The 20,490-nt window shown below is 48.2% G+C and overlaps 1 pseudogene; it reads left to right on the top strand.

The window, feature by feature from the left end:
• Positions 1-1,474: 1,474 nt before the first annotated feature.
• Positions 1,475-12,139, top strand: LOC136486949 (disease resistance protein Pik-2-like; annotated as a pseudogene).
• Positions 12,140-20,490: the final 8,351 nt, after the last annotated feature.

The following is a 20,490-nucleotide window of genomic DNA, read 5'->3' as shown; positions in this document are numbered from 1 at the left end:
TTTAATATAGTGTTGAAACTTTGTTTAAATTTTTTGAACATCTTAAGGACCTCAAATGAAAAAACTGAAAACTAGAAAGTTGTAGATCTCGTCGAGAGCTACAATTTTCATATAAAAATCATCTTCATCCGAGATCATATGAAAAAGATACAATTTTTGTAAGATTAGACTTCTAGTGGACCAAATTTGGTTTAAACCGAATTTCGAAACCGAATTTCGAATTCGGGATATTCCGAATTAAAAGTAGAAAACGGTCGGAAAAATGTCTGAACCGTTTTCGTTCTGATTTTGAATTTGGTGTTCCGAACTTTGAGCCAAATTCGAATTTGTTTGAAAATACGAATTCGATCGGATTAAACGTAGAAAACGATGCGGTTCAGTACGGGATATTTCCGTACCGTTTTCATCCCTAGTTACACACGTATTTTCCTGGTGTTTCAGACATATGTTGTAAGTGTTTCAGCTGTTTCGGACATATGTTACAAGTGTTTCATTTGGTTGTTGCAAAAGTAGAATTGGTGTTGCATATGTTGCAATGGGACCCACCTGCCAAAGCCACCTGCTGCAGCTGTTGGGCGCTGCCATGGGTCACTCTGCGGGAGTCTGAGGCTGGCAAACGCATCGCGGTGCGTATCCACAGGCGGGGCAGGTGACTGGGACTCACATGGGCGCAGGCGGTCCGGAAGCAGAGCGGGCGCGGGCTGGCATTCGTGCGGGAAAGGAGCGACGCGGGGCGGTCCCGCCTTTGCAAGCGAATCCCACGTACTCGCGGGCGTGCAGCAGGCGCGGCACCGTATTATGCTAGCGCCCTAGATCGGACGTCCGAGCGTTAGCAAGTCCGATAATCAAAGGGCACAGAAAGACAGATAGGCTGTGCACAAATCAAAGTAGCTTATGCCTTATTTTCATTAGCTTTAAAACAGGATGGTACAACTACAAAGTATATACCCCATTCCAAAAAGGTCGTCCTCTTTTGCCAATTAAGTCTCACCTTGAAACTTGTTTTTATGCTCGAGAAGCCGATGCTACGAACAATTTATCATCACCTTAGTTGTTCTTACCCTCACTTCGTTCTCATAATCTCATTCCATGCTTATCCAATATGCACCGGCACCCGTGAAACATTCAACGCATTCACATCGTTTTCTCTTTATGTACCTCTCACAGGGAAGCTTGCCGCCGAAACTCCACCACATGCCGTATGAGCGCCACGCATCGGGACGAAAGGTGTCGACATGCCATCGCCATCTGAGATGCCGCTTTGGACCACGGCCACATAGAGGTTTGGCGCTTTTGCTTGTTTCATACTATTCCTGATAGTCCAGTACGTGGCGGGTGCTCACCAACAGCATCGCCATCTCATGACCCGCCAATCGACAAGATGGTCTTACCCAGGGGTATTATTATGTTTAATGACTTTATTTAATCCTAGGGCGGCGTGCGCCTCGATGACTTTCCCCTCAACCCCGCCTAGCTAAGCTTGACCCCCTCAGTACTGAATAGTGACTACCGAGCCACCGATATCTGAGAGCGGCAACGACTGACCGGGAGGAGAGGCGTCGCCGCGCGAGTGGCTCGTCGCCGGCAAGCGGCTCCACACGCTGCCTTAGCATCTAAATTTGGATGTACATACTACGAAATAGTGGAAAAGATTTCTCCCAAACACACAGTACACACTCATATACACTCACGACAGTGAAAGCCCTTTGTGCTGCTGTCAGTGTAGTGTCATCGACAATATATATGAATGGTTGAATTTTATTGTTGTTGTCACTCACGGTCGGAACATATTTTGCAGACATTTATTTGCTGGGTGAGCCCTGGATCTGACGGCATTCACCGATTCAGGTATGACATCTGCAGCCAGGATGGTGCATCAACAGCAGTCCTTTTACCCTCTTTTGCCTTAAAATTTATTGGATGTCCTAGTTAAATTGGAGCCTTCTTGTGTTACTTTTCTGGTACTATATATAAGTCTGTCATCAGGCATATGAGCATATATATCACTTCTGACACATATCCATACAGAAATACAGCAGAGCCATGGAGGCAACGGCGCTGAGTGTGGGCAAGTCTGTGCTCAATGGAGCGATCGGCTACGCAAAATCCACCTTTGCCCAGGAGGTGGCCTTGCAGCTCGGTATTCAGAAAGACCATGCTTTCGTCACGGATGAGCTTGAGATGATGAGGTCTTTCATGGTGGAGGCGCATGAGGAGCGAGACAACAACAAGGTGGTCAAGACCTGGGTGAAACAGGTTCGTGACGCTGCTTACGACGTCGAGGACAACCTCCAAGATTTTGCTGTTCGTCTCAAGAGGCCATCCTGGTGGCGATTCCCTCGCACCCTGCTCGAGCGGCGCCGTATAGCCAAGCAGATGAAGGAGCTCAGGGCCAAGGTCGAGGATGTGAGCCAGAGGAATGTGCGCTACCATCTCATCAAGGGATCGGGCTCCAAGGCTGCCACCACCTCCGCTGAGCAATCTGGCCTTACTGCAGCAGCAATGTTCGGCATTGACGATGCAAGGCGTGCCGCGAAGCAGGACAATCAGAGAGTGGATCTAGTGCAACTAATCAACAAGGAGGATGAGGACCTTAGAGTGATCACGGTCTGGGGGACAAGTGGTGATATGGGCCAAACAACTATAATCAGGGAGGCTTACGACAACCCTGATGTCCAAATCAAATTCCCATGCCGAGCATGGGTAAGGGTGATGCATCCTTTCAGTCCAAAAGACTTTGTCCAGAGCTTGGTGAATCAGCTTCATGCAACCCAAGGTGTTGAAGCTCTGTTGGGGAAAGAGAAGACAGAACAAGATTTAGCAAAGGAATTCAATGGATATGTGAATGATACCAGGTGTCTAATTGTGCTTAATGACCTATCCACCATTGAAGAGTGGGACCAGATTAAGAAATGCTTCCCAAACAACAAGAAAGGAAGCCGAATCATTGTGTCAAGCACACAAGTTGAAGTTGCAAGCTTATGTGCAGGGCAAGAAAGCCAAGCTTCAGAGCTAAAGCAACTGTCTGCTGATCAGACACTTTACGTATTCTACGATAAGGTAATATATAAAATCATTGTTTCATTATATCGCTTCATATTATTCCACAAATATATGTATTTGTATTTTTTCAAAACAAATGCATCTATATCTTAGAATTTAGCTAGCGTATGCTAGAAAAAGAAATGGTATAGACATCTAGTACAGTCTTACAAGACAACAATGCATAAAAGGGCAAGTACGTAAAAACATACTGACCCCGTTGTTTGACGCCACAATTGATGGCATGCCTTCATATTCAGTGATCATAAATTGTACCAGGTAAATATATTAGATGTCTTGCCTCAAATATAATATATTGGGTGTAGTAGATTGGTTAACAGATTGACCTGCAAAACAGTACCCGTAAGTAATGTAGCACAGATCTTCTTTGCACAATTATTGAAGCTCCTATTATACACATAATTTTGATATGGTTCAAATCCAGTTAGATGGATTTGCCTCTATCTCATAGAGATCAGAGTAAGATGGTTTGATCTAGCAAATGTATCCTCTCATCCTTTGGATTAAATTTAATGTACTTATCACATTTCTTTAAATTTAATTTAATACATATCTTATTGGGAAATCAAATATAAGTCATGAAAATTTGGATCCCATGCTAAGGTTTGGAGTAGGGTACAAATGAATGAGGAATAAAAATTATTGTATTATATGCTTTCGTGACTTAAAACAAGACTAAACATTGTTCATGAAAATTTAAGGCTAAAAGTTGTTCCTAAACATTTCTCTCTTTTGTTTAGGGTTCCCCAAATGGAGAGGATTTGGTGAAGCTAGAGTCTATCTTGGATGTGGCAACCACAAGTATAGACGATCATATAGCGCCCCAAGGTGAGATTATAGATGATCAATCTATGGATGCTGATGAGAAGAAGGTGGCTAGAAAGAGTCTTACTCGCATTAGGACACGTGGGGGTGCTTTGGAGGAATTGCAACTTATTGGGCGAAAGAAAGAAGTATCTGAAATTATAGACTTAATTTCAAATAATGATAATAGCTAGCAGGTTCAGGTGATCTCTTTGTGGGGAATGGGTGGCCTTGGAAAAACCACCCTAGTTCGTGGTGTTTATCAAAGCCCAAAGCTGAGTGACAAGTTTGAGAAGTATGTTTTCGTCACAATTATGCGCCCTTTCAATCTTGAAGAGTTCCTTAGGAGCTTGGCCGGACAACTACATGAAGGATCTTCTAAGAAGGAAGAATTATTAGATAACAGAATCAGCAATAAGAAATCATTAGCATTGATGCAAGTCGACAAGTTGACTGAGGAGTTGAAAAGGCTACTAGAGAAGAAAAGTTCTTTGATTGTTCTAGATGATTTCTTTGAGACCTCAGAATGGGACTTGATAAAACCAAGGTTATTACCTGTATTGGAAAAGACAAGCCGAATCATTGTGACTACAAGGGAAGAGAATATTGCCAACCATTGCTCAGGAAAACATGGAGTTGTGCACAACCTTCAAGTTCTTCAGCCAGATGATGCACTTTGCCTCTTGAGTGAAAAGGTAACATAAATGTCCTCCATTTTTCTTGGTTTGAAATAGCAATGATTTTTGGAGAATCCATTTTTGACCATCGAGAGTTTGATTTGGGCCATGAAACTTCAAGCCCAAAAGTTTTTTTTACAATTCAACTATCAAAACTAATCAGAACTGGCCATCTAGCTATTTTGTAGGTGATTCTCACTTAGTGAACGACACATGGCTGCTAGGTCCACATGTCATATTCAAGTTCCCTCTCCTCTCTCTTCCCCACGGTGTCCTCTTGAACTGCGGTCGTCTAGCCCTCTCCCAACTGCTCTCTCCTATAATTTCCATCGCAACGCTAGTTTGACCGGCCCACTATGCCCACTAGAGTGCCAGCTACATGCTTGGACATGGCGCACACCATCTAATCACCACCATGGACCTATCACCAACTCTGGAGGCCACTGCAACCAATGTGCACTTGTGCTCCCTTGCACTGCCCTCCGCCACACGCTGCCTAACGCTACTGTTGAGCATAGGTCTAATTTGGTATGGCTGAGCTCAAAAAAAGGGGTGGAGGATGATGTCCAAGGTCAGTGTAAGCACACTGCAGGCTCGGATTCGATGGAGAAGCAGTGAATGTCATCGTCCATGGAAAATCAAAGTGGTAGTGCACCACCGGGGATAGGAACAGTGAGGGAAACCCTACTCCGGCAATTCCTAGGCTCAAAGAAGCAGTTGAGGAGGGTTGTGGTCTTGCACTTGAGCTCATTGTGGGGTATTGGGGAGTGAAATAGCGCTGGAGACAACATGCGTCGATGATGTCACACGATGGCACCCAATGCGCATGGCATGCACTCATAAAGAGGGAGCATGGTCGACCATGGTGGCACATGGCAAAAACCATGGTGGTACTTAGATGCACGCTCTGTGATGTGCAATTTGGGAGCTGGCGGTAGGATGTGAGTGAGCCACAATTATTGACAGGAAAAGAGAGCATGCAGGAGGGAGGTGGATGGTAGACCGCAAATGCATGCAACAATATGGATGGCTAAGCTTATGGCTATGACAAGGATGGAACATGGTGGTATACTGATGTGGACATGCATCGATGCCAGATAGAGAAGAGGAGGGGGAGAGCTATGGCAATCGTGTGGTTGTGGCAAGTAGGACTATGTGTAGACGAGGGCATGGTATCTTGCATGACTGCTAGCCTAGCGGCATAGAGAAAATCTGTTAGGTTTATTCCCGCATCAAAAATTGATTTGTGGGGAGCGGGAGCAACTCTCACCTATTAGACTAGTCTTTTGAGTTGAGTTAGGCTTGATGCCTTGATTTGTTGTGGTCCTGTGGACCTAGGACTAAGAAGAAGACCTCTTATGCAAAAATGAGGAATGTCTTAGCTTAGTGGTTATAGCAAGCTGGGCCGGATCTGCTGCGCACTCAGAGCCTATGGTCGAAAGGCCTAAAAAATCATAGGGGGTCACATGGTAGCAGGGGAGCCTATTGTATCTTGGGGGTCACACGGATTGTGTGACATAGAGTGTTGGACTCAGGTTGTATGTGACAAGGAGCATTGGACCTAGGGCCTTGATAACATCTTTTGGAGATCACACATGGATTATGTGATTTGAAAAGTTGGGCCCAATGTGTGACGCGGAATATTGTTAGAGAAACAGATGGTGGTAGAGTATAACATATAAGGTGGGGCAACCCTAACCTATCATACTAGTTTCTTTTGGGTTGAGTAAGGCTTGATGCATTGATTTGTTGTGGGTTCCTATGGACCTGGGACTAAGGGGCCGGGCACCTGCTCGTGGGTATAGTGAGCTAGGTCAGATCCACTGCGCACTACAACAAAATTGAAGGCACGACTGATTGACGCTAAGAGAGAGTGTGTGTGGAGAGGAGAGAGGGCACATGCATAGTTTTGATAGTTGGATGGTGTCGCGGGTTCGTTGACGTGGCAAGCATCGTTGTTCGTTGGATGTTAGGAGTGCGGGGTCTCCGGTGGCTTGGGCACTCAAGGACACAAGAGGAGAGACGGCGATGTGTCTTGGTTTAGGCTTTCGAGGCCCTATGCCCAGCAGTGAGTAGTCTCTGTATTTGAGAACACCCAAATTGAGGGGTTACAACGAAGGAGAAAGAGAGATTGGCAGGGGATTGCTCGATGTTATCCTGTGGCTCGTCGGCGGTGAGGTTGCTTCCCTAGCGAGTAAGGGAACCACTCCTCTCTCTTGCTAGGTTGCTGGGGGAGGAACACCATGTTGTTCCTCTCCATTTCTCCATTCTCGGCTGAGCTCGACTGCTCGACCTCCTAGTGAATGAGGGAAGGGAGAAGATCCTCTCGTCTATGGGAGCCAACCTTCCCCTTATATCCTATGGAAGGTCGGGTACAAGGTGGTTTGGGGGCTATAGTCTATAGCCTTCATGCACCGAGGACTAGGAGGGTGCTGCTGCGGTACGGATGGACCTCAGTGTTGTCATGGAGATGGGGGAACTGCGGGCGGTGCCTGACGTCGCTGTGGCCCTGGCGTTTCATGGCCAGGGGTTGTCTGCTGAAGACTGGCCTCCACCAGATGAGCCTTCTCAAGGCTTCCTTGGTGGTGAAGGTGCCTCGGCTTAGGGGTTTGTAGAGCGGGCCCACGAGCCCCACGCTCCTAGATTCGGTGGAGTGCTTTGTCCTGTTGTGTCATGCCTCTTGCGTGACTTTGTCGGAGGAGTGCCCAATAGCGCCTCACGCCCATTGGTCGGGCCAGCGCTGCGGAGCCCCTATGCTTGGCCAGAGCCTTGGACTCTTGGGCAAGCTAATGCCTGAGGTGTTGGATCCTTGCCGAGCACTAGCTCAGGCTAGGGTCGAGATAGGGTCTGGCTTGGTTGCTGTCGGTCAGGAGCCCGGGGCTTTAGTGAGCCCCCGAGCCCTGAACAGAGGTCGTGGGCATGCTCGGGCTCTGCCCAACCTTTGACCAGAGGGTATGAGTGAGCGTACCCGATGGGTATAGCCCCTGATCCCCTGAGGGATCCTGGATGGGTTGGTCGGGAGTCTCTTTCCTAGGGAATTAACATACCCCTATGTTTGTCTCTCATCAGGAGCCCCTAGGCCCTTCATGGCCTTTCGGGTCGAGTCCGTGATGTTAACGATGGGCTGAGCCCGATCTTCTATGACTGGGTCGAATGTCATGGTGATAGTCCCCGTTGACTTAGGTCAGATGCTCTTCTAGGGGCAGTCAACAATGTAGGCCAAGCTCCCAAAGTTGAGAACTTGTCCGTGGGCAAAGGCATCGGCTGCGATAGAGACCTCATTGGGGAGGCAGACGCCGCCTTCTAAAGCGGCGTCGCCTGCCCCGGTGACGAAGCGGGTGCCTCCGGCCGCCGTAGAGCCGTGATCACACTTGACGCGCTCACCTACCTCGCGCACTAGCTGTCGAAGGCTCGTTGCTGTGGCCAACATCGTTGTTCTTTGAACATTAGGAGTGTGGGTCTCCGGTGGCTCGGCACTCAAGAATACAAGAGGAGACACGACGATGTATCCCGGTTTAGGCTTTCGAGGCCCTACGTCCAGTATTGATTAGTCTTTATTTTTTAGAGCACCCAAATCAGGGGGTTACAATGAAGGAGAAAGAGAGTTTGGCAGAGGATCGCTCGGTGCTATCCTACGGCTCGTCAGCAGTGAGGTTGCTTCCCTAGCAAGTAAGTGAAACGATCCTCTCTCTTGCTGGGTTGCCGAGGGGAGGAACACTCTCCTGTTCCTCTCGGTTGCTCTGTTCTCGGCCGAGCTTGACTGCTCGACCTCCTAGCGAATGAGGGAAGGGAGAAGATCCTCCCATTTATGGAAACCAACCTTCCCCTTACATCCTGGGGATGGTCACGTACAAGGAGGTTTGGGGGCTACAATCTATAGCCTTCGTGCACTGGGGTCCATGAAGGTGCTACTGCGACGCGGATGGATCTCAGTGTTGTCTTGGAGTTGGGGGAGTTGCGGGCGCCACCTGACGTTGTTGCGGCCCTAGCGCTTGACTGCCAGGGGCTGTCTACTGAAGACCAGCCTCCACCACGTGAGCCTTCTCAAGGCTTCCTTGGTGGCAAAGGCACCTCAGGTCAGGGGGTTGACGAGCTGGCCCGAGAGCCCCGCGCACCTAGAGACGATGGGGCACTTGTCCTGTTGTGTCACGCCACCTGCATGACATTGTCGGAGGAGTGCCTGGTAGGGCCTCACGCCCGTTGGTCGGGCCGGCGCCGCGGAGCCCCCGAGCTTGGCCAGAGTCTTGGACGCTCGGGCGAGCTGACGGCCGGGGCATCAGATCCTTGCCTGAGCACTAGGTCGGGCTAGGGTCAAGCTAGGGTAAGGCTCGGGTTGCCGTTGATCGGGAGCTCGGGGCTTTGGCAAGCCCAAAGCCCCTGAGCCCTGAGCAGAGGCCATGGGCGTGCTCGGGCTCTGCCCAACCTTTGATCGGAGGGTACGCGCGAGCGTACCCGATGGGTATAGCCCACGAGCCCCCGAGGGATCCTGGAGGGGTCGGTCGGGAGTCTCGTTCCCGGGGACTTAACATACCCTACGTTTGACTCGTCACATGGTCAAAGGTTTACGATTTGAGTTTCTTGGCCAAAATCATAACTCATAGTTCGATGATCGAAAATGCACTTCTTCATTAAGTTTTCATATATGTAAATAACATTATTAATAATTTCCCTAGGGTTTCAAAGATTCTATAAATGGGTTTGACATCATATAATTGGGAGAGGGCCTATGCCGCTCGGTTACATATAGGAAAATGCAAATTGTTTGATATTCTTTTAATCATTTGATTAATCTAATCAAGAAAATGTTTGTGCACATAGAAATAGCCTATACAAGATTCATATATTATTTAATTTGTTCTCTTAACATGCTCCCTAAAATGATCTTAACTCCATGGATTTTAGACGGACTTTGTTTTTGTATGTAACAGCGAAGCTTCATGCATTCCCAAATTTTATAATAGTAAAAAGAAATATATCTAAGATTAGTTATTTTATGCTTTTAAGCATTATAAATCTTATAAATTGTATCAATATCAGGTATTTGATGACGCTACATATTTGGATGAGAAAGATAATCCAAATTTGGTTAAAGAAGCAAAACAAATCCTAAAGAAGTGTGGTGGACTTCCCCTTGCTATAGTTGTAATAGGTGGCTTCTTGTCAAACCGACCAAAGACTGCAGAAGAGTGGCGGCAACTGAATGAGAATATCAACGCAGAATTAGAGATGAATCCAAAGCTTGGAATGATAAGAACAGTCCTTGAAAAGAACTATGATGGTTTACCCTACCATCTCAAGTCTTGTTTTTTATATCTGTCCATTTTTCCTGAAGACAAGAACATTAGTCGAAGGCGTCTGGTGCGTCGGTGGGCAGCGGAAGGTTACTCAAATGAGACTCATGGGAAGTCGGCCGTTGAAATAGCTGATGGCTACTTCATGGAACTCAAGAATAGAAGCATGATTCTACCATCTCAGCAATCAGTTCACAGCAGGAAATCAATTGACTCTTACAAAGTCCATGATCTCATCCGTGACATTGCCATCTCAAAGTCAATGGAGGAAAACCTTGTCTTCACACTGGAGGAAGGCTGCAGCATGAATATCCATGGCCCAATACGCCATCTTGCTATAAGCAGCAACTGGAAGGGAGATAAGAGTGAATTCGAGGGCATAGTGGACATGTCCCGAATACGATCGCTATCACTGTTTGGAGGGTGGAAGCAGACATTTTTCATTTCTGACAAAATGAGGCTTCTACGAGTGCTCGACTTGGAAGGGACTGGTTATTATGTAAACTATCATAACCTTGATCAGATTTGGAAGCTTATTCACCTAAAATACCTTTCTCTACGTGGATGCACTGGTATTGATCTACTGCCAGATTCATTGGGCAACCTAAGGCAACTCCAAACGCTAGACATCAGACGTACACATGTAACGGCTCTGCCAAAAACCATCATCAAACTTCGGAAGCTACAGTACATCCATGCTGGAAGAAAATCAGATTACGTAAGAGGGGAAAATGTTAGTTTAATGCGGAGGTGTCTTCTGGGGGCGTGTCTCTGTGCGGGACGTTGCTTACCTATTCTTTTGAACATTGGCCCCAGCTGTAAGGCCCTTACCAGACGTGATGCATGGACTTTTGCTTGCTGCGTGGCATTCCCTGCAGCCGTGACGGGAGCAGATGAAGAAAGATCTGCTATGGTGCCAAGGGGTATCAGAAAACTTAAAGACTTGCACACACTACGAGAAGTGAATGTCGGAAGGGGAAATAACGTTCTACGGGACATCGGAATGCTCACAGGGTTGCGCAAGTTAGGAGTGAGCGGCATCAACAAGAAGAATGGCCGCGCGTTTTGCTCGGCCATTTCCAATCTCAGCAGGCTGGAATCGCTGTCGGTGAGTTCAGCTGGAAAGCCAGGTTTGCGTGGTTGCTTGGATGAGATATCCTCACCTCCGGAAAACCTGCAGAGCCTCAAGCTGTACGGCAATCTGGAAAAGTTGCCGGAATGGATCAAGGAGCTCCAGCATCTGGTGAAGTTGAAGCTAGTGGACACTAGGCTTTTGGAGCATGATGCTACTATGGAATTGCTTGGGAAACTACCGAAGCTAGAAACTTTAGTTCTGCTTGAGTCGTGGTCATCGTTTGAGTGTGAAGAACTTGATTTCAAATCTCCGCAGGACGGAATAGCATTCGGAAGCCTCAGGGTGTTTACCCTTGAAGTGACAGCGAACATCAAATCAATCAAATTTGACGAAAGAGCAATGCCCAAACTGGAGCGGCTGCAGGTCACACGGGAACCAAGCTGCAATGAAATTGATTTTTCTGGGCTAGCATTTCTCCCAAGCATCAACGAGGTCCAGGTCAGAGTTTACTTTCGTTTGGATTGGGACAGGATAGACGCCGCTCCTGATGAGACTAAAAACAAGATATTCGAGGAAGAAAACCAGGAACAATGGCGCAAGATAGGTGAGCTCAAGAAGAAAATCCAGGAACAGCTAGCTCAGAATACAAACGAACCCATTCTTGCCCTGTTCGCTTCGCTGACGGCGACGGTGGACAGGGCGTCTTGGTTTGACAAGGTGACGGTGGCTTTATGATGATATCATCGTACACCCGTGTCTTTCGCAGATACAGGTTCAGATCACCCGTCAGATGCTGAAGAAGATAAGCAACAGGCTGCCTGGGAGCAGTGGCGGACCCAAAGGGTAGCCCAGCCCATGACTACCCTGAAATCTGGCCCAAAATTTATTTAGTACTCAGTATTTTCAATCCTTTAGCCTATAGAAAGTATGGTCCAATAAAAAACTGAAAGAAGCCCACGTTATCATAGTCACGGAATGTGCGCAGTCAAGGCATGTTGTGCTCCTGCGTGGTGAAACTGGGGAGCAGGCAAGGCCTCCTGCCTGAGTCATGCGGCTTTACCAGAGTGGCTGGGCCGTTCGACGGCTCTCTCCCATTGGGGAAGCAGATAGGGACGCACCTGGCCAGTATTGATGCCTAGTGCATGTGCTGCATGACGCTGTGCTGTTGGACTCTCCTGGAGTTTGCTAAGTGGACGTTGACTTCTCTTTTAAAATTAATATCTTTTGGATCCGAGCTCCCAATATAGCAAATAATATGTCTGTTTCGATTGTCTCGACAAGCTCTTCACAATGGTGTACTCCAAAACTTTGTTTGATACTATTTTTCTATAAAATAAATTTCAAATTTCTTTTATGTCCAATCTCCGCCAAGTTCATGCTTTCATGGCAATGAGAAAGCGCAAAGCAAAAGCCTTGAACTAGAAATTGTATTGTAATCTCTTATTTATGTAAGACCTTATATAAGTTTGGTTAATTTATATAAGTTTTGAGCCTTCCAATTGTATTATCTCAATTTGGTTAATTTATAGCCATTTTACCGAATTTTTTCTTTGAATTTTGTCGTGTTGCACATGAAATTTTTTTATTAGGACTACCCTGGTTTGAAATCCTGGGTCCGCCACTGCCTGGGAGCAACTGCCAGGTGGGTCCAAGTCCAATATGGCACGTGTACATCCGTACCCGTGCCCGTGCCTCCATTCCCTGTTGTGCGCGTGTTATTTATTTCATCATTTGTGTGTTTGAGTGTTTCAATTCAATTGTTTGGTGGTGTCTGTGTGACGTGTCTGTGCCACCGGCTGGTTATGAATATACCCCCTTCAGCCTGTTTCTAGTACTTGCTTTCGGCTGTTTCTGAAGATATGAAGATGCTGTTACAGTGTTACGTGACAAGAATCCACCCAGTGGCATTATTTATATGGCCCATTCAAATACTTGTTTAGAGGTGGCCAAAGTTTATTTCCTTTTGTGTATGGTGACATATACATGCGCTTTATCATGATTTGCATTTTCTGTTTAGTGAGAACTATACTACTAGATTTTGGAGATGATGTTAGCTGCAATTTATAAAACTAGTGCCAGTTCACGAGATGAATCATGAATGGAACGGAAAAGTGGGCTTCATGCTAGCGAGCCAGCGAGCCCCAAGCTACTATTGGTGGGCCTAGTGATTGATTTCAGTTGCCAAGGAATGGAGACTTTGGGAGCCCAAAGCGGTGCTACTAGTTGGTACAGGCAGGAAAAAAACAAAAACAACCCAAATGCTTCAGCTCGCACACACTAAGCGACAAAAAAAGTAAATGAACTCTTGCCACCGCTGCCGGAGATGAAGCAGGTGGTAGCGTCAGGGTTTAGGATTTCGGAGGTTTCTACGCTCTCAGCGCTTAGAATGGGCTGCCGGGCAGAGGTTGCTAGAGAGGTAGTGGTCGTGGTCGAGAGTGCGGTGGAGGACGAGGGCGCTGCCCACCGGGCAGTGGGAGAGGGTGGCTGGGTAGTGCTGGCGGCGAGGGTGTCCACTGAAGAAGAAGAAGAAGAAGAAGAAGAAGAAGAAGAAGAAGAAGAAGAAGAGAAGCTTGGGATTAGCATGATGGTGGTGGATGGCAGAGGCGGTGGCGCGCTGCTAGAGCCTAGCAAGCGGTGGAGGCGGGGTGCTCGCGCCGGATCTAGAGTAGAAGCTCATGTTAGGGGTGGTCGTGGTCGAGGGCGGCAGTGGAGGTGACGTCCACGGCACTAGGGCCGGGCAGGATGAGCCAGTTGCAGGGGAGTGTGAGGAAGAAGAAGAATAGAAGATAGCATGTGAGGAAGAAGAGAGAAAATGTACTGGCGGGGTGTGCTCCTCGTCTGCGTGGGTCTGCTAGTAGAGTCCCAAAAACAAGAGCCTTTTACCTGTATGCCATTATAAAATATTACAATTTCCTACAAGCCACTCACTACGGGAAACCGGCGATTTGCCGAGTGCCGGAATCTTTGCCGAGTGTATTTTATCGGGCACTCGGCAAAGACCGTGTTTGCCAAGTGCCAAATAAAATACACTCGGCAAACAAAAACACACGGCAAAATACGTCTTTGCCGAGTGTTTTTTTTCTGGCACTCGGCAAAGATGTATTTTGCCGAGTGCTATTTTTTGGCACACGGCAAAATACGTCTTTGCCGAGTGTTTTTTTCTGGCACTCGGCAAAGATGTATTTTGCCGAGTGCCTTTGTTTTGGCACTCGGCAAACAGGCTTTTTGCCGTGTGCATTTTTTTTTTGCCCTCGGCAAATCAGTTTTTCGAAGCAATTTTTGAGGCCCTAAATGAAATCAAATGAAAAACTTTTCAACTACAAAGTTGTATAACTTCTCAAGATCTACAAAGTTTATTTTGGTCATTTCTTCATTTAACAAAGCGACAATAACGTTGTTCATAAAATCTACATCTCTCATATTAGTTTCATGAAAGTAAAAGAGAGATATATAAGATTTGTGAATAATGTTACTACCACTATGTCGGATGAACAAATGACCAAAATAAACTTTGTAGATCTTGAGAAGTTATGAAATTTTGTAGTTGGCAATATTTTGATTTGAAATCATCTTGTCATGCAAAAACGACGTTTGAATTTGAAAATTTTAAAATTTGAATTATTCAAAAGACCTCGGATGGAAAAACTTCCTAAATGAAAATTGTAGATCTCCAAAAGTTATGAAACTATGTAGTTGACAACTTTTTGATTTGAAATCATCTTATCATGCAAAACTACGTTTGAATCTCTAAATTTGAAATTCGAATTTTTCAAACGACCTCGAATGGGAAAACTTCCTAAATGAAAATTGTAGATCTCGAAAAGTTATGAAACTTTGTAGTTGACCACTTTTTGATTTGAATTCGTTTAGGACCTCAAACAAATAATTTACTCTCGGTTTAAAAAAACAATTTAAAAAATATGTTATAGAAAAGAAGAAAAAAAAACTGAAAAAGAAACCTCACTTCTGACACCCGGCAAAAAGGGGTTTGCCGAGTGCCAGATTTTGCACACTCGGCAAACCCCCACTCGTATACCCCCGCATCCGGCCGCACACAGCCACACACGCGCACACCCACCCGTGCCGCACACGCACACAGGCACACCCGTCCCCGGCTGCCGCCGCCGCCCCTACCCCCGGCCGCCAAAACTGAAGTGGCTTGTAATCCGACATCTTGAGCTAATCCCAGGATCAAATTCGTGCACCACTTGTTCCCCTCTCCAAAACTGAAGTTTTTATTTTTGTGTGATTTTCGGAGGCATTTTTAGTGATTTTTGGTTCGTCGAATTTGGTTGTGATTTGGGTGAAACTTCTTGAGGGATTTTGGTGCTAGGACATGTGTGATCAAGGCTAGGGTGATCCCCTAACAAATCCTTCACTTGAGCACCACGATTTTATTTTTGGGGATTTTTCGAGTTCTCGCACGTGATCTGGATTTTCTAGAGTTTGAGCACGAATTGAGCGATGATTTCTTAGGAATAGCTTACCTACTCTGTGGTGATTGCCTGTGCAAAGTTTGGGGATGAATCGTATTGTTTTGGTCGAGTTCCCGTCGAATTTTTGGCGCTCGCCCGTGTCTGTTTCTTGCGCTCGGTCCCAGTTCGTAATTCTCAGGTGCAGCTCGCAGGCGCCGGTGCCTTCACCGGTCAAAACCTGTGTGTGCTCGTGCAGACCCGAGCCTGCTCCATCCCTCTGTTTGCAGTTCGGCGCGGCAGTGTCCAGTCCTCGCCGAAGCTCACTCGCCTCTGGTTGGCCGTGCTCAGCTTCCAAGCACCAATCGGTGCTCATCCAGAACCCGTGCATGCACAGCACCAAGAGCAGGAGCAGCAGTTCACATTAATTGGATTTTCAGCAGCAGTAGGCTTTTGCTAATTCCATTTTCAATCGGCAACTTGGCTGGCTTCTTTCTTTTGCCACAGGGTGCAGGTTTGCAATGCTTTGGATTCAGAGCAGCAGCTGGACATGGATTCAGTGCTTGTGCAATATAAGCACCTTGCTGTGAATTCATCAGTTTGAGCAGGTAAGCAACAAGTTTCAGTTCTCAAACTGTCAATTGTTACTTTTGTGCTTCACCGACCAATCATCCAGTAATTGTGACATGTTTGCCTGCAGCTCTAATTAATTATTCTAGTGCTCGGTTCATACATGCTTGGAATTAAATACTTGTTTAATCCTTCCTAGCTTTGAAATAGGATGCATGTGTGTCGGCAGTAGAACTGCTTCTGTACCTTGTTAGTTCTCTAGATCGATTCTCTGTTTTGAAGTATTTCTTTGTACTGAACTTAGCATATCTACACTGTCATCTATTTAACCTTGCACATAATCGAAAGGACATGGATTACAGTACATTTGAACTATTTAATTGCAATTTATGCAACCTCTGGGCTGTTTAATTGGGCGTGATGATGTTGGTGTAATTTACATTTTTGTATATATGCTCCTAGACATTCACTAATTTGCTGCTTAATTGCAGCAGTATTGTAGTATTAGGTGAGTGTGTTTAAGGATAAGTTACCTTTTGCTGCACTTTATAACCAGAAACGAAATGGTTGTAGTAGGTGAGTGTGGCTAATGATTTGTGCTCTCTGAACTATACATTTTCTTTCAGTTCCACACATTTTATTCACACTCTCATGGTATTACAATTAAACTGAAATGATTTGTGCTATCTGAACTATGTGTCTTACCATATAAAAATTATGTGTTATGTTTGTGAGGACTCTGGGCAGTCCAGACTTCAGTACATGTTCCAGCACAGGACGTCGGTGTCGCAGGCTGAGTGGAGCATGGCGTCCAACGAGTCGCTCTTCAGCATCCAGGGCGCCAGCGACCTGTACCCCGGCAGCAGGTCGCACTTCGACTTCTACTACTACGAGGCCATGGCGGAGGCGGCGGACTCCAAGCTGCCGTCCCAATGTACTGCACTGCACCGTGATGCCCGTTCTTGATCTTGTCTTGTCGGCAACGACCGTGCAAATTAAGCAATCCATGGCTGGAACAGTAGTATATGCTGAGAAAAAAAATATTTTTTTTCTTTGGAAAATAGGTTTGCCGAGTGTAATATCAAAAAAACACTCGGCAAACAGTAACAGTACGCTGAGAAAAAAATATTTTTTTTTCTTTGGAAAATAGGTTTGCCGAGTGTAATTCCAAAAACACTCGGCAAACAATAATCCTTTGCCGAGTGTATTTTGGAAAAACACTCGGCAAACCACTTTTTTTTGCCGAGTGTCAAATTTGACACTCGGCAAACCATTTGCCGAGTGCGCGATAAAAAACACTCGGCAAATAGCTGTTTGCCGACAAAACAATGCCGTGTGCGGTTTGCCGAGTGTTACACTCGGCGAAGCCTTTGCCGAGTGTTTTTTGGTCTTTGCCGAGTGCCTGTGGCACACGGCAAAACTACTGTATCCCGTAGTGACTAAAAAGTTCGAGTGGTCATAGGTGCCATCGTCCGAAACATTTTTACCCTTTACGTCATTCCGTCCACCTTCCGTTGGTTTTTCACCGTGTGCTAGCCTGACATGTGGGTCTGCCAGCGAAGATGTCGAAAATACCCCCCTCTCTCTCAATCCCTTTCCACGTCCGCGCCCCTCGGTGCTGGCTGTGTTCCTCGAGTCGCGGCTCCGCACCGCCGCCCTCGCTGCTGCCCTCCCACACGCTGAGCTCGCCCCCGCCGCCCACGGCGCCAGGGCCAGAGCTCGCGCGCACCGTTCGCGGTGACCAGAGCGCCACAGGGCCGGAGCTCTCCTCGCGTCACCTCCACGCGCGCTGTGGCAGCTCCACGGCGAGGACCGGCTGCGGCAGCTCTACGCGCGCCGCCTCCTGGCTCTCGCCGCCGCTGCAAACGGCGCAGCTACGGGCAGCCCGTTCCGCTTCCGCGTACGCCGCTTGCCTGTACGTGGCCATGCGCGGCTGCCCGTTTTCTGCCGCGTCACCTTGCGGCGTCCGCGCGGCGGCCCGCAGTCCCGCCTCGTAAGTCTGGCGTTAGCGTGCGCGGCAATCGGGTGCGAGTACATCCACGTACTCCGTTAGCGTTAGCGTGCGCGGCAATCGGGCAGTCCCGCCTCGTTCAGCATGCACGTACTCCGATGCTTGGCCGCCGGTTGAAGCGGAAGCAGCCTCACCGCCTGACACCGGCGTAGGCGTACGTACGTGGATGTCGCTGACTCGATCGAGGTCGAGTAGTAGCCTCCATCAGTGCTCGCCCCCGGCGTCGGCGTCTGGGTGAAACTCTTGCTCGCCGTGGCGCCGCGGCGGCGTGGTGAACATCCTCCTGCTCTTCATCTCGTCGCCATTGTGTTGTTCTGCATCGACTCGACGACTCCGATACCTCTGCTATTGCTTCAACGATTGGACATGGAAAGCCAATAGAGCGTAGAAAAATGCAAGGCAGCGCCATAGTCTGCGCGGAAGGCGCCGGTGGTAGAAGTCGACACCGTAAAAGTTCAGACCAGGAGCAGTGGAGTGCGCCATGCGCGCGCGTTTCCGAGCTCCAGGATGCCGTCGGGATATGCGGGTCGTTGCGGCGCCGCCGGGCTACGTGGACGAGCCATATCAATCCGTTCCAATCTTGCGGTCTTGCGGCGCGGGACTGCGTGGGTTTGCGGCGCGGTTAGCCCAGCGGGTTAGCGGCTTGGCCCGCGCCACTTGCATCTAGGAGACGCAGGCGAACCCGACCAGCGCGACCTCGTGGACCTCGTCGACGTCAAGCTCGGGCACGATATGAGTACGAGATCGTGTTCAACTTCAGGCGCCGCAAGAACGTGGTCCTGAGCATCGGCTCCGACAAAGACCGACGAGGCGGAGCTGCACGCGGCGATGAACGGCGCGGTGCAGCGGGCCCCGTTCGGAGCATCGCGTGGTGGGGTACACGAGCTACGCGGACGCCGGGACCATCCCGGGCACTACATGCTGTTCTGGGGCGCGCGCGGCCACGGCGACGCCCGTGCCGCGGCGGTGTTCGAGGACTGCTGCCTGGCCGTGGAGGAGGCCCCCTTAACAGCGTCTACCGCCAGGGCCGCGCCACCGACCGCTCCATCGGGCCGCTGGAGATCCGGGTGGTGCCCGACGGCACGTTCGACAAGCTCATGGACTACCCTGGCCGTGTGGCGCCTCCATCAACCAGTACAAGGCGCCTGATGATCGAGCTATACCCGGAACCGTTAATTAGTAATGGTAGAGAGAGAGACTGTTGTGGTCGATGAATTATATACGATGACCGTGCATATATATGCATGGCAACGAGTGATTAGCGAGCTAGCTAGTAGTTAATCATCGGGTGTGGTAGCTTAAGTACTGTACGCGTCGCGCAACCATGCAGCCTGAACACCTGGCGGTGGCAGTGGCGGAGGTCGATCAGTGGCACCAGAGGAATAAATTACTGTAGCACCAAGCAGCAGCTGCTGCTTTTTGCTGCAGCCGAACACCCCCGCAGCAATTTTAAAGGAGCACTGCTTTCGTACTAGTAGTTGCAATGCTCATGATTTGACTGGCGGACTCACAAAATGTTCACATATATGGTGATTCACAAATAATCAAACGGAGATGCTTTTGGAATAGGGCGTCCGTTCGCCCGGAAACCGCTTCCCAGATCACAGAAATCACCGTGCCGTTCGCTCGCTCCATCCCTCGCGCGCTCCCATCGATCCCATGCCACGTGGCTCCCTCATACCGTGCCATGCCGGGTCACACGCCGTGCCACGCTCCATCTCCCGCGCGTCCTACTCCGCCTCGCAGCCTTCTCCAGCAAGCGGCCTGCCTTCTACACTGGTGCAACCCGCCACGGCCTTCTCCACCAGTGAGGCGAGCTCTACATCGATGAACTCCACGCGTCGACGAGCCTCCATTCCTATGTAGCAAGGAGATGTTACGCTGAAAGCGCATATTGCAAACGTATGTTTCAAGTGTTTCAGATATTTCTGTGGTATGTTGCAAGTGTTTTATATCGGTGTTACAAAAGTAGATCGGGATGTTGCACATGTTGCAAGCGCTATACACATATGTTTTAATTGTATGTTCTAAATATTTTATTTGTTTCAGATGTATGTTGCAATTGTTTAATCTAGATGTTGCAAAAGTAGATCTGGATGTTGCATATACATGCATGTTGCAAACGTATGTTTCAAGTGTTTCAGGTGTTTTATATGTATGTTGCCAGCGTTTCATCTAGATATTGCATATGTTTGCAATGGTTACACACTTACACACATGTTTTTCTGGTGTTTCAGACATATGTTGCAAGTGTTTCGACTGTTTCGGACATATGTTGCAAGTGGTTCATTTGGATGTTGCAAAAGTAGATTTGGTGTTGCACATGTTGCAATGGGACCCACCTGCCACAGCCGCCTGCTGCAGCTGTTGGGCGCTGCCATGGGTCACTTTGCGGGAGTCTGAGGCCGGCAAACGCATTGTGGTGCGCATCCACAGGCGGGGCAGGTGACTAGGACCCACATGAGCGCGGGCGGTCTGGAAGAGCGGGCGCGGGCAGGCATTCGCACGGGAAAGGAGCACTGCGGGGTGGTCCCGCCTTTGCAAGCGAATCCCACGTACTCGCGGGCGTGCAGCAGGCGGGGCACCG

The sequence above is a fragment of the Miscanthus floridulus genome, chromosome 10 (assembly GCF_019320115.1).
Source record: "Miscanthus floridulus cultivar M001 chromosome 10, ASM1932011v1, whole genome shotgun sequence".
NCBI lineage: Eukaryota > Viridiplantae > Streptophyta > Magnoliopsida > Poales > Poaceae > Miscanthus > Miscanthus floridulus.
Note: the sequence above shows the minus strand (reverse complement) of the source record. Positions and strands in the feature narration are given on the sequence as shown.